Here is a 14,155-nt window from a genome sequence, read left to right on the forward strand (position 1 = left end):
ACCCTCTGGCTTCTGTCAAGAAGCCAATTTTGTATCCATTTAGATACCTCATATAAATGTGTCCTCCCTTCACTCATGATCTACCTAGTGTTAAGGACCAGCTCAGAAACTTCAAGGTATTTTATGAAGTTAGCCTAGACTGTAATCATAGAATCCTACAGTGCAGAAGGAGGCCATTAGGCCCATTGAGTCTGCACCAATCACAATCCCACCCAGGCCCTACCCCCATGTATTTACCCTAGCTAGTCCCCCTGACACTAAGGGGCAAATAAGCATGGCCAATCCACCTGACCCGCACATCTTTGGACAAATTAATATTTACATTTGATTTTGGCATTAGGGTGAGTATAAGGTGTTTCGCTCCAGGTATGATTCAAGTGACCCACTGGGAAGTTTTTATCAAAACAAACTTTATTTAAGAACACAGTTAGAATATAACAAAAATAATTAGCATACCTTTTACCAATTAAAATACTGAAACATGACAAAATATAATCCTTAACAGCTAGCTATCTCTATTGTTCCAATTCAGCAGTATTCCCCTTAGGCTGAACCCCTTTAGAACCAGTTAGCACAGAAACCAAAGATGCTTACGTAGGTATTGGATTTCCAGCCTGTGGACACATCTGGAGAGTGATCCAGATGGACACTTGTCTTCTAATTCTCATGCAGCAACTTCCATAGATTCATAGAATCCCTACAGTGCAGAAGGAGGCCATTCAGCCCATCAGGTCTGCACTGACCACAGCTCGATTCCCAGACAATAGAATCTCGGAGAAAAAGGCTTATTTCTTGGCAGATTCCAGTCTCCACTTCAGACAGAGAAAACAACCTCTCTCTAAAAATCTCAAAAGCAGACTGACTTGAGTTCTCTGTGAAAGCCTAGCTCCACCCTGTTGTATGACCTTACCTGTCAATCAACCTAATCAAATACTTGTCTGCAATATCACAGGGGAAACCACAAAACTACAGAACCCTGCACTAGTTCAGAATAAAACAAACACCGCATCAATTAAGATCAATTATTTTGCTGCAGTAACAATACAATGCTTCTGGATCCAGACAAAATGGCTCCAATAAAATAGAAGGGACTAGTAAACATATTCTGCACAGAAACATGACTAAAATACATTTCTTTAAGGCACAGCATCATCACACTAGGAACAGGAAGGAAGTTGGATAGATGGAGAGGGAGAGTGGAAACATCAAACCATCTTTTGACAAAGACTGGATCCAAGGATGCACGGATGGTCATGGCATCCAGAGACCTCAATGAGAATAAATGGGCAGCATTTCTGATGGAGTTTCTGTTTCGAAAAGCCCAGAGAAAAATACTGGGGACAGATATTTTTGCCCATGTCCTCATTCCATGTATTTACCTCACTAATTCACTTAACCTACACATCTTTGGACACAAAGGGCCAACTTAGTATGGCCAATCCACCTAACCTGCACATTTTTGGACTGTGGGAGAATCCGAGAGCACCCAGAGGAAACCCACGCAGACATGGGGAGAATGTGCAAACTCCACACAGGCAGTCACTCAAGGCTGGAATCGAACCCAGGTCCCTGGTGCTCTAGGCAGCAGTGTTAACTACTGTGCTACCCCTTTAAAATAAAAGGTTATAAGTGGGCCATTTGGCCTCTCCAACTGCTCTACCATTCAATAAGATCATGGCTGATCAGACACTGGCCTTCCGACCTTGCTACCTTGATGGTGGACTCTTGACTTTCTATGTTTAAGACATTGTGGCAAAGGAATTAAACAATAAGTGAGATGCAAGGATATATGCAGGTATAGCAAACATTTAGGAAGGCAAATGGAATGTTGGCCTTTCTTACAAAAGGTTCTTACAAGAGATTCTGAGTACAGGAACAACGATGTCTTTCTCTAGCTGTATAGGGCCTTGGTGAAACCACACCTGAGTACTGCCTGCAGTTTTGGTTTCCTTACTGAAAAAATAATATACTTACAATAGAGTGAGTACAGTGAAGGTTCATCAGATTGATTCCAGGTATGGCGGAATTGTCATATGAGGAGAGATTGAGTTGACTGGGCCTGTATTCACTGGACTTTGGAAGAATGAGGGAGGATCTTATTGAAATGTATAAAATTCTGACAGGGTTGGACAGACTTGATACAGAGATGTTCTTTCATCTGGCTGGGTGGGGGGGTCTAGAACAATAGTATTCAGTTTCATGACATGGGGTATGTCATTTAGGACTGAGATAAAGAGAAGCTTCTTCACTCAGACGGTGGTGAACCTGTGGAATTCTCTACCACAGAAGGCTGTGGAGACTGCATATATTTCAGGTGGAAATAAATAGATTTCTGGACACTAAAAGCATCAAGGAGATGGGGAGAATGTGGAGTGTGGTGTTGAGATAGATGATCAGCTGTGATCATATTGAATGGTAGAACAGGCTTGAAGGGCCGAAGGGTCTACTCCTACTACTATTTTATATACTTCTATATAAGTGCACATTCTATGAAATCATGGCCTGATTCAGAGCCCTACTTTCTGGGAACACAGACCCATTAATTTAATTTAAGATTTAATCTCAGTTGTTTGGGTTTAAACCCAGTTGTTGTGGGTTTAATCTCAGTTGTTTGGGTTTAATCTCAGTTGTTTGGATTTAATCTCAGTTGTTTGGGTTTAAACCCAGTTGTTGTGGGTTTAATCTCAGTTGTTTGGATTTAATCTCAGTTGTTTGGGTTTACTCTCCGTTATTTGGGTTTAATCTCAGTGGTTTGGGTTTAATATCAGTTGTTTGGATTTAATCTCAGTTGTTGTGGGTTTAATCTCAGTTGTTGTGGGTTTAATCTCAGTTGTTGTGGGTTTAATCTCAGTTGTTTGGATTTACTCTCCGTTATTTGGGTTTAATCTCAGTGGTTTGGGTTTAATCTCAGTTGTTTGGATTTAATCTCAGTTGTTTGGATTTAATCTCAGTTGTTTGGGTTTAATCTCAGTTGTTTGGGTTTAATCTCAGTTGTTTGGATTTAATATCAGTTGTTTGGGTTTAATCTCAGTTGTTTGGGTTTAATATCAGTTGTTTGGATTTAATCTCAGTTGTTTGGGTTTAATATCAGTTGTTTGGGTTTAATATCAGTTGTTCTGGGTTTAATCTCAGTTGTTTGGGTTTAATATCAGTTGTTTAGGTTTAATCTCAGTTGTTTTGGGTTTAATCTCAGTTGTTTGGGTTTAATATCAGTTGTTCTGGGTTTAATCTCAGTTGTTCTGGGTTTAATATCAGTTGTTTGGGTTTAATCTCAGTTGTTTGGGTTTAATCTCAGTTGTTTGGGTTTAATATCAGTTGTTAATATCAGGGATTTGTTCCCAGGAGCAGGCTGAGGGTAAGAGAGTGGGTTTTCTGACTTTAATTAATTATTTATTTTTTCAGTTAATTTTGGGTTTAAAATCGGAGGTTTTTTTCAAAACCGGAAGTCGGGCCAGGAGAGGCCTGGGGAAGTTTTTGGAGGGTTTAAAAGCGCACCAAAGTATACAGCGGGCAGCATCGTAGCGGGCAGCAGAGTGAGTGGGAAGTTGAGTGAGCTGTCAGGGCTTTGGCTCACAGGGCTTGGACGAGCAGGGGTGAGTTTTTGTTTCCTTACACTCTTATTAACTTTTCACTGTCTTACTTGACATAAAGTGTCCAGTATGAGTGTGAAACCAGTGTGTTGTTCCCAGTGTAGGATGTGGGAGGTCCTGGAGGCATCTGGCCTCCCGGACATCCACATCTGTGAGGGGTGTGTCGAGCTGCGGTTCCTGAGGGACCGTGTTAGGGAGCTGGAACTGCAGCTCGAGGATCTTAGGCTGATGAGGGAGAATGAGGAGGTGATAGACAAGAGCTATCATCAGGTGGTCACACCAGGGCCACGGGAGGAGGCCAAGTGGGTGACAGCCAGGAAGGGTAAGGCTAGGGTGGTTGAGAGCACCCCAGTGGATTTGCCTCTGCACAACAAGTACTCCTGCTTGAGTACTGCTGGGGGGGACAGCCCGCCTGGGGGAAGCAGCAGTGGCCGTGTCTCCGCAGTGGAGTCCAGCCCTGTAACTCAGAGGGCTAAGGAAAAGAGGAGGAAGGCGGTATTAATCGGGGACTCGATGGTGAAGGGGACAGACAGGCGTTTCTGCGGAGGTAGGCGGGATTCTCGCATGGTGGTCTGCCTCCCTGGGGCCGGGATCCAGGATGTCGCTAGTCGCGTCCCGGAAATCCTGAGGTGGGAGGGAGAGGAGCCTGAGGTAGCGGTACATATTGGTACCGCTGATGTGGGTAGGAAGGGAGAAGGGGTCATGAAAAGGGAGTACAGGGAATTAGGGAGACAGCTGAGAAAGAGGAAAGCAAAGGTAGTAATCTCAGGATTACTACCTGTGCCACGGGAAGGTGAGGGCAGGAATGGAGTGAGGTGGAAGATGAATGTGTGGCTGAGGGACTGGTGCAGGGGGCAGGGATTCAGGTTCCTGGACCATTGGGACCTCTTTAGGGGCAGGGGTGATCTGTATACAAAAAACGGGTGGAACTTGAATCACACGGGGGACCAATATCCTGGCCGGTAGGTTGGCTAAGGTTACTGGGGAGAATTTAAACTAGATAGGTTGGGGGGAGGGGAGCTAGAAGAGTTGACTAGGATCAAGGAACTAATTGATGGGGTGGAGGATGCAGGGGTAAGGGGAATTACAAAATTAATGGTAGAGGAGAGGGTGCAAGTGAATGAAGGCGGTAATTTAGATAAGGGAGTAGAGGGAGAGGGTGTTCGCGACTCATCAAAGCGGGTCCAGATAAAAGCTGGAATAAGGACACTTTGCCTGAATGCACGAAGCATTCGGAACAAGGTAAATGAGTTGATGGTGCAAATCAGCACGAGTGGGTACGATCTAGTGGCCATTACAGAAACGTGGCTGAAAGGTGACCAGGACTGGGAGATGAATATCCAGGGGTATCAGGCGTTTAGGAAGAATAGACAGGAAGGAAAAGGTGGTGGGGTCGCGCTATTAATAAGAGATAATATCAGGGTAGTACTGAGGGATGACATAGGCTCTGAGGAACAAAACGTGGAATCATTATGGGTAGAGATGAGGAATAGTAGAGGGAGAAAGACACTAGTAGGTGTGGTATATAGGCCCCCAAATAATAATGTTGAGGTAGGGAGGGCTATAAACAAGCAGATAAGGGATGCGTGTAAAAACGGAACGGCAATAATCATGGGGGACTTCAACATGCACATTGACTGGCAGACTCAAGTCGGTAAGGGTGGAATGGAGGAAGAGTTCTTAGAATGCTGTCGGGATAGTTTCCTTGAACAGCATGTTACGGAACCGACGAGGGAACGAGCTATTTTGGATCTGGTATTGTGTAACGAGGTAGGTAGAATTAAGGATCTTATTGTGAAGGACCCTCTTGGGTCTAGTGACCACAATATGGTCGAATTTCTGATTCAGATGGAAGAGGAGAAAGTTTGGTCCCAAACCAGTGTCCTCTGTTTGAACAGAGGGAAATATGATAGGATGAGGGATGAATTGGCTAAGGTAGACTGGGAGAGCAGGCTGGCAGGTAGGATAGCTGAGGAACAGTGGAGGATTTTTAAGGAGATCCTTTTCAGTTCTCAGCAAAAATATATTCCAGCAAAAAACAAGGATTGTAAGAAAAGGGAGAACCAGCCGTGGATAACGAAGGAAATAAAGGAGAGTATTAAAATAAAAACAGCTGCGTACAGAGTGGCCAAAAATAGTGGAGAAACAAGTGATTGGGAAAAATTTAAGAAACAACAAAGAGAGACTAAGAAAGCGATAAAGAAAGGAAGGATAGACTATGAAGCTAGGCTAGCAATTAATATAAAAAATGATAGTAAAAGTTTTTATAAATATATAAAAAGGAATAGAGTGGCTAGAGTGAATGTTGGACCCTTGGAGGACGAGAGGGGGGAGTTAATAGTGGGAAATGAGGATATGGCTGAGTCTTTAAATAAGTTTTTTGTGTCGGTCTTCACGGTGGAGGACACAAATAGTTTGCCAAATATTAACGATAGAGGGTTGGCAGCAGGAGAAATACTTAATACAATTAATGTTACCAGAGAGGCAGTGCTGGGTAGACTAATGGGACTGAAGGTGGATAAGTCCCCGGGTCCGGATGGAATGCATCCCAGGGTATTGAAAGAAATGTCAGAGGTAATAGTGGATGCGTTAGTGATTATTTATCAAAACTCGTTGCATTCTGGGGTAGTGCCGGTTGATTGGAAAACGGCTAATGTTACGCCGCTGTTTAAAAAAGGAAGGAGACAAAAGGCGGGTAACTATAGGCCGGTCAGCTTAACGTCTGTAGTAGGGAAAATGCTGGAATCCATTATTACAGAGGAGATAGCAGGGCATCTGGATAGAAATGGTTCGATCAATCAGACGCAGCATGGATTCATGAGGGGAAAGTCGTGCTTGACGAACATGTTGGATTTTTATGAAGATGTGACTAGGGCGGTTGATGGAGGAGAACCGGTGGATGCGGTGTTTTTGGATTTCCAAAAGGCGTTTGATAAGGTGCCCCATAAAAGGCTACTGAAGAAGATTAGGGCACACGGAGTTGGGGGTAGTGTGTTAAAGTGGATTGGGGACTGGCTATCCGACAGGAAGCAAAGAGTCGGAATAAATGGGTGTTTTTCCGGTTGGAGGAAGGTAACTAGTGGCGTGCCGCAGGGATCGGTACTCGGGCCGCAACTATTTACCATTTATATAGATGATCTGGAGGAGGGGACGGAGTGTAGGGTAACGAAGTTTGCAGACGACACAAAGGTAAGTGGAAAAGTGAATCGTGTGGAGGACGGAGAAGATCTGCAGAGAGATTTGGACAGGCTGAGTGAGTGGGCGAGGATATGGCAAATGGAGTATAACGTTGAGAAATGCGAGGTTATACACTTTGGAGGAAATAATAACAAATGGGATTACTATCTCAATGGAAACAAATTAAAACATGCTACCGTGCAAAGGGACCTGGGGGTCCTTGTGCATGAGACGCAAAAGCCCAGTCTGCAGGTACAACAGGTGATCAAGAAGGCAAATGGGATGTTGGCCTATATTGCGAAGGGGATAGAATATAAAAGCAGGGATGTCTTGATGCACCTGTACAGGGCATTGGTGAGGCCGCAGCTGGAATACTGTGTGCAGTATTGGTCCCCTTATATGAGGAAGGATATATTGGCATTGGAGGGAGTGCAGAGAAGGTTCACCAGGTTGATACCGGAGATGAGGGGTTTGGATTATGAGGAGAGGCTGAGGAGATTGGGTTTGTACTCGTTGGAGTTTAGAAGGATGAGGGGGGATCTTATGGAGACTTATAAGATAATGCGGGGGCTGGATAGGGTGGAGGCGGAGAGATTCTTTCCACTTAGTAAGGAAGTTAAAACTAGAGGACACAGCCTCAAAATAAAGGGGGGTCGGTTTAAGACAGAGTTGAGGAGGAACTTCTCCCAGAGGGTGGTGAATCTCTGGAATTCTCTGCCCACTGAGGTGGTGGAGGCTACCTCGCTGAATATGTTTAAAGCGCGGATGGATGGATTCCTGATCGGTAAGGGAATTAAGGGTTATGGGGATCAGGCGGGTAAGTGGTACTGATCCACGTCAGATCAGCCATGATCTTATTGAATGGCGGGGCAGGCTCGAGGGGCTAGATGGCCTACTCCTGCTCCTATTTCTTATGTTCTTATGTTCTTATTAATCAGCTTTATGTAATCAGCATAAAGAGCTCTCTGTGTGGTCTGTCAAGCATTTGTCAAATTACATTTGTAGCACTCTCTAATTCTGGCCACCACAGGTGGGATTCTCTGGCCTCCCCATGGCATGTTTCTTGTGACAGGAGGTGGCCTGCCGTTTGCCAGTGGTGGGATCTTCTGGTCCCGCTACTGGCGATGGGATTTTCCATTGAAACCACCCCACACCACCGGGAAAACTCCGGTGGGGATGTGCCGTCAACGGGGCCAGAAGATCCACTGGCATGAACAGCCAGAAAGCTCTGGCAGATATCATAAAAAATACATGTGTACAAATTAGAGATAGAGATAAACAACATCCCTTTTTTTCCCCCTTTACTCTTTCATGGGATGTGTCTGTTGCTGGCTGAGTCAGCACATATTGCCAATCCCTCATTGCCCTTGAACTGAGTGACTCACTTGTCCATTTCAGCAGTTAAGAATCAACCACATTGCTGTGGGTCTGGGGTCACATGTAGGCCAGACTGGGTAAGGATGGCAGATTTTCTTCCATTAGTCAACCAGATGGGTTTTAACAACAATCATTTCATCATCAGTGAAAGCAAATTTATAATTTCAGATTTATGAATTAAATTTAAGTGCCACCAGTTGCCATGGTGGGATTTGAACCCGTGTCCTCAGAGCATTATCCTCGCTCTCTCCAGTAACATTACCACCACACAACCCTCTGCCTACCTGATCCCAGTGTAAAGGCTGTGAGTTTCATCTCACTGTGTAAAATAAGGCAATTAAAGAGGATCTGATTGAAATATTAAATACTACATTTAAGATAAACCCAGAATATTATTTCAAAGCAGGTGTGGAAATGAGATCAAAACAATTAACATTAATTTAGTGGAAAGTGCATCTAGATGAAATATTAGCACTAAGTTCTTCAGCTGAAAAATGTGTAATGTTTATAATAATTTGTACTAAAGGAACATCCAGAATAACTTTAAAATATTCATGCTGCCGATCTGGGTTTTGCTGGCAAAAGCTGTATTTATTGCCCCATCCCTAGTTGCCATTGAGAAGGTGGCGGTGAGCTGCCTTCTTGAACTACTGCAGTCTCTGAGGTGTAGGTACACCCATGGTGCTGTTAGGGAGGGAGTTCCAGGATTTTGACCCAGCGACAGCAAAGGAATGGAGATACATTTCCAAGTCAGGATGATGAGTGACTTGGAGGGGAACCTCCAGTGGTGGTGTTCCTAGGTGTCTGCTGCTCTTGTCTTTCTAGATGGCAGTGGTCGTGGGTTTGGAAGTGTTGAGGATTTACAGAAGGTAATTGGGAGGGTTGGATACCAGGACAATCTTCGATTGACCAGAGAGTGTAGGTGGAATTTTATGACATCTTTATGCCTGTTTTGTGGCAGGAAAATGTCGTAAAATCGGGCGTAAAGTGGTTAGCGCCATTTTATGACACCCGGATTTTCGGCGTGGTCAGCCTCTCGCTGGAAGAGGTCATGAGGCTGATTAATTTATTTAACTTTATTTAATTGTGGATTCCCAATGTGTTTAGTGAGCCCGCCCGCTCAACGTTTGGGCTCGTTCGCCTTTATGGCCCCTCTCCGTCGAGGAAATCACCTGCTCCCCATAAATGGGGAAAGGTCATGTTGGCGTAGAGGTCTGCACTTGCGCAATACCTCCCTCTACAGGCTGTCTGGTGAGATAAGTCCCGCCCCCAGCCTCCCTGGCTAGAAACTTACTGGCCCTTCTTTTCAGAGACTGTATAAGATTGAGCGTGAAAACTCAACTGAAAAACGGATCTGGAACTTTCCCATTTTCAGACTAGCTGGACACTAAGAAAAAAATCTCACAAAATTCCACCCAATATTTTTACTTTTGATCTTTCTTACATTATTAAAGCAAGAGAAAAGCAAAAAAGGCAAAAATAATTCCTACCCCTCCCCCACCCTCTCAGAACAAATGAGAACACTCACCCCTACAAAACAAATCCCCACCCACACACAAATCCCCATCCCCACAAAATAAATCCCCACCCTCACAAAACAAATTAATTTGACCCTCAGCTGCAGATGAGCAAATTGTAGAGATGTGCGTGTATTACGTTTGCCAAATCTCCCAGGATTACCAGATTCACCCTCAATCTTCCGGCAGTTTATAAAAGGAATCCAAGTGATTTAGAATTGATGGGATTCATTATTCGACTCCTCGTGACCACAGAGTTCCTGGCCAGAATTCTCCAACCTTGCCTGTGCTGGGATTCTCCGATCCCAAATCGAGTTTTGGTTAAGCACTAAATTCTCCGTTCTCGTTGGCAGTGGTGGTTGGGCGAATGAGATCGGAGAATCCCGGCCTGTTTAACTGATTGTGTTTGCAGGTCGCACTCCCATGCAGGTGCAGTGTGGTGAATTTTCTTTTCAGCCGGTGTGTAAACGTTATATGTGTGGGAGTGTTGAGTCAGCCCAACCTTGAGTCAAAACTAAGAGGGAAGCTAGAGAGTGAAGGAGTGAGCCCAGCCAGGAGGTAAAGGAGTGAGCGATTAAAGGCAACTGTCGGAACTTTCAACTGCCCCCTCTCTAAGTGAAAATTTATACCCGTCAGCCCAGACCAGTCTTGAAAGTTTAAATAACTCGTTAGACTCCCGCTGAAAAGACAGTTCAGAGAATCAGAGAGGTCAGAGGGAGCTCTGCTTCCAGACTTCTGCTTTGCTGTTGGGCTAGATAAATTATATTTATTAAAAAGACAAAACCCAAACTTAGAAAGCTTTCCACCAAGAGACCTGACACAGGCTCACACTAAAATGAAAAATGATGGCTTTATTGGACATGGGTGCAGAAATGATAGGTCAAAGGTCAATGCTTGGAGAAATAAAATCTCCTGGAATTGCTTCACTCCGAGTTGGCAACCTCAGTGTGTGGAGGGGTAGGGAGCCTCCTAAGGAAGTGGGAGAACTTGGTTCAAAAGCAGGAGAGGATAAGAAACTGCAACCCACTGCTTCCCAAAAGCAGCACTTAGCAAGTCTGTCCCTTGAGTTTCAGTGAAGGCATCGTTTCCCTTGACACTTTGATTGTGGAATTATTTCTCCACCGTTCCAGCCTAAATTCCTGTCACAGGCTCATTCTCTGAGAGAAAAATTTTGCTCCCATTACACAGGCACAAAGGTTGAAGCAGTCAGCAGGGTACAGGTTTCTGTGGTGACAGCTCACTGCAAGATTGTTTTACTCATACTAACAGCCCAAACAAAAGCAACCTGTCCAAGTGAAATCTCCTGTACCTCAGATAAAAACCACAGGCTTGTTCTTTAATGAGATATTCATTTCCATTCAAGGCAGTTCCATCCAGGGGATTTTAACACCAAGAGGGGAAAACCAGAACAAATCTTTGCTTTGCAAATGATGAATTCATTTGCATTACCTTCAAACATTTTAGACATTGAGTGCGTGGGTTTTGTTTTTAACATGAGTGCTGGGAATCCAGATTCATGTGGTTGAAGCCTCAAGTCCCAGTTAATAGATGCTCCATGGGTTGGGCTGGCCTTAATGGAGACCATCCTTTCAGTTCTTCAATGTTAATGCAAAGTAAAATCTATCTGTATTTCATCTTCTGCAAATAGTTTGAGAGGTGGGTAGTGCGCAAACGTGAGGTTTTTGTTATCCTTTCATAGGTGTGAAAATCGTCACCAAGACCAACATTTGTTATCAACCCCTGATTGCCCTTGACAGGGTGGTGATGAGCCACCTTCTTGAACCACTGCAGTCCATCTGGTGTAGACTGACAGCCACCAGCTCAAGTAGCCACATTGCATGAATTCTAGAAGCTAGGTTATTTGGAATCTACACATGGTGAGTCACTGCGCCTGAAGGTACTGCAGCTGGGCCGGGGAAAGTCTAGCTCCTGCGCCAGCTCTTCAAAGGGCAAGGTTGCAGACGAAACACAGCCATGTCATCTCCCCAGAAGAGGCATAAAACTGAATAAAATGGTCAGTGCCAGTGAAAAGGGCTATCTCCTGAACAAGAATAGTGTGTGGTCCCAAATGGTCTACAAGAGGAGAGGAACAGGAAACTGGTACAAGAAAATGTTCCTTCTGCATTTGAAATGCAACTTCCCCGGTGAATCCCCTGCACCATGTGTGACAGTGGAGGGAACTAGACGAACAGTTCTTGGTCCATTGCTCTTACTCACAAATCCTAACCTTGTTGCTATAGGACAGAGACTATTGTTTGATATGAAGCTTGGTGATGTGCTTAAAGTTGGTGGAGCAACTCCATTCCAAATGACAGATCTATCGAAACATTGTTGTTTGTTTTTCACCCAGCAACCTCTATTGGAATATATGAAATTGAGGCCAGCAATGGATGAGAATCAGGGCTACAGAACAATTAAACATCCTCAACATGAGAGAGCCACCTCATTTTGAAAGATGTCCACAACCCCGATTTCCTTCGTAGCAGCTTCATGCCTTTATCTGTCGAGACCTCAAGCTCTGGAATTCTCTTCCTAAGCCCTTCCACTTCTCTCATCTTCTTTGAGACGCTCTTTGAAACCTAACTTCATGACCAAATGTTTGACTGCGTATCCGAACATCTCCTTCTTTGGCTTGTTGCCAATTCTTTTCCAATAATGCTTCTATGAAGCATTTATGATGTCTTTCTCTGTCAAAGGTGTTATATAAGTGCAGGTAATTGTTGCAATCTTTTGCCAGTATCATCACACTCTCTTAGCATCGAGCAAGTCTCCTGGTCATGTGTAGGTAAAACTGATGCCAAGATTCAGATAGACTTGTCAATTATGCTGTTAGTCATAGAAATCATAGAAACCCTACAGTGCAGAAGGAGGCCATTCGGCCCATCGAGTCTGCACCGACCTCAATCCCACCCAGGCCCTACCCCCACATATTTACCCGCTAATCCCTCTAACCTCCGCATCTCAGGACTCTAAGGGGCAATTTTTAACCTTGGCCAATCAACCAAACCCGCACATCTTTGGACTTTAGCCATTCACATTAACAAGCTGGAATCTCTAAAAAGGGAAGTTTGACCTTAAAAAATTTAATATTTATGTTGTAAGGTACAGAATGTTGAATGTTTCTCTCGCACTGTCAAAGTAGAAAATTCATCCCAAGGTGTTCCATAGGAAAGGAATCAGAGATAAGTGGACCAAGGTAGGTCTGTTAGGACAAGCTATGCAAAATGATTGGGCAAAGATGTCGAGTTGAAGGAAAGCCTTAAAGAAGCAAGCAAGGGAATTCTAGAGTGTGAAGTCTCGGTCGCTAAAGGCACGACCAACGATCACAGGAATGAAAGGAGAGACTAGAAGTGGTGGACTGGACTGTTTGGGGAGAGCTGTGGAGCTGGAGGAGGTGACAGAGATTGGCGGGGGGAGAGGGGGGGGGGAGAGGGGGGTGTGGGATCAAACCTTGGAAGGATTTAAACACACAGGGTGGGATTTTCTATGCTCTCCACAGCATGTTTCATGGTGACTCACCATTGGCTGGCGATTGGCTCTTCTGGTCCTGCCATTGCCATTTTTTCTGTTGTATAGATCACCCTGCCAGCAACCACCAGGAAACCTACAGCGGGGATTCACCGTCAGCGGGACAGGAAGATCCCGCTGGCAGGAACAGCTGGAAAATTCTGGTCAAGGATGAGAATCCTAAATTAGGGGAGCCATTAGGGGCCAGGAGCTAATGATTGGGGTTTTGGACAAGTGCCAGTTTGGTATAGGATAGGGCGGGAGAAAATGATTTTGAGGAGTTGAGGTTTACAAAAGGTGGAAGATGGGAGGCTGGTCAGAAGAGTATTGTGATTGTCAAATCTGGAGATGGCAGAGGCACAGATGAGAGCTGCAGCAGCAGATTAAGTTGAGGATGGAATGGAGGTGGTTGGTATAGAAAGAAGTGGGCAGACTTTGTGATGGTAAGGATAAGGAGACAGATAGGATGCTGAGGTAGTGAAGACTTTACTTCTACCTGAGGCCACAGTGGGGGAGGAGAATAAAATGCTGGCTCAGGAATGGACTGAAAGAGATAATGAAGACCATGGCTTAATTGGAAGAATTTTCACCATGTCCAGTTCCTTGATAGCTTAATAGTTCCAAAGAGATGGCGAGTGAAAGTGTATCATCATGTTCATTTTTAACAAGACTACAGGGAGCCATACCTCTCCCACAGGGTGCTTAACCTCTCCCACAGGGTGCCTAACCTCTCCCACAGGGTGCCTAACCTCTCCCACAGGGTGCCTAACCTCTCCCACAGGGTGCCTAACCTCTCCCACAGGGTGCCTAACCTCTCCCACAGGGTGCCTAACCTCTCCCACAGTGTGCCTAACCTCTCCCACAGGGAGCCATACCTCTCCCACAGGGTGCCTAACCTCTCCCACAGGGAGCCATACCTCTCCCACAGGGTGCCTAACCTCTCCCACAGGGTACCTAACCTCTCCCACAGGGTGCCTAACCTCTCCC

The sequence above is a fragment of the Mustelus asterias genome, chromosome 4, assembly GCF_964213995.1.
Source record: "Mustelus asterias chromosome 4, sMusAst1.hap1.1, whole genome shotgun sequence".
Lineage (NCBI taxonomy): Eukaryota > Metazoa > Chordata > Chondrichthyes > Carcharhiniformes > Triakidae > Mustelus > Mustelus asterias.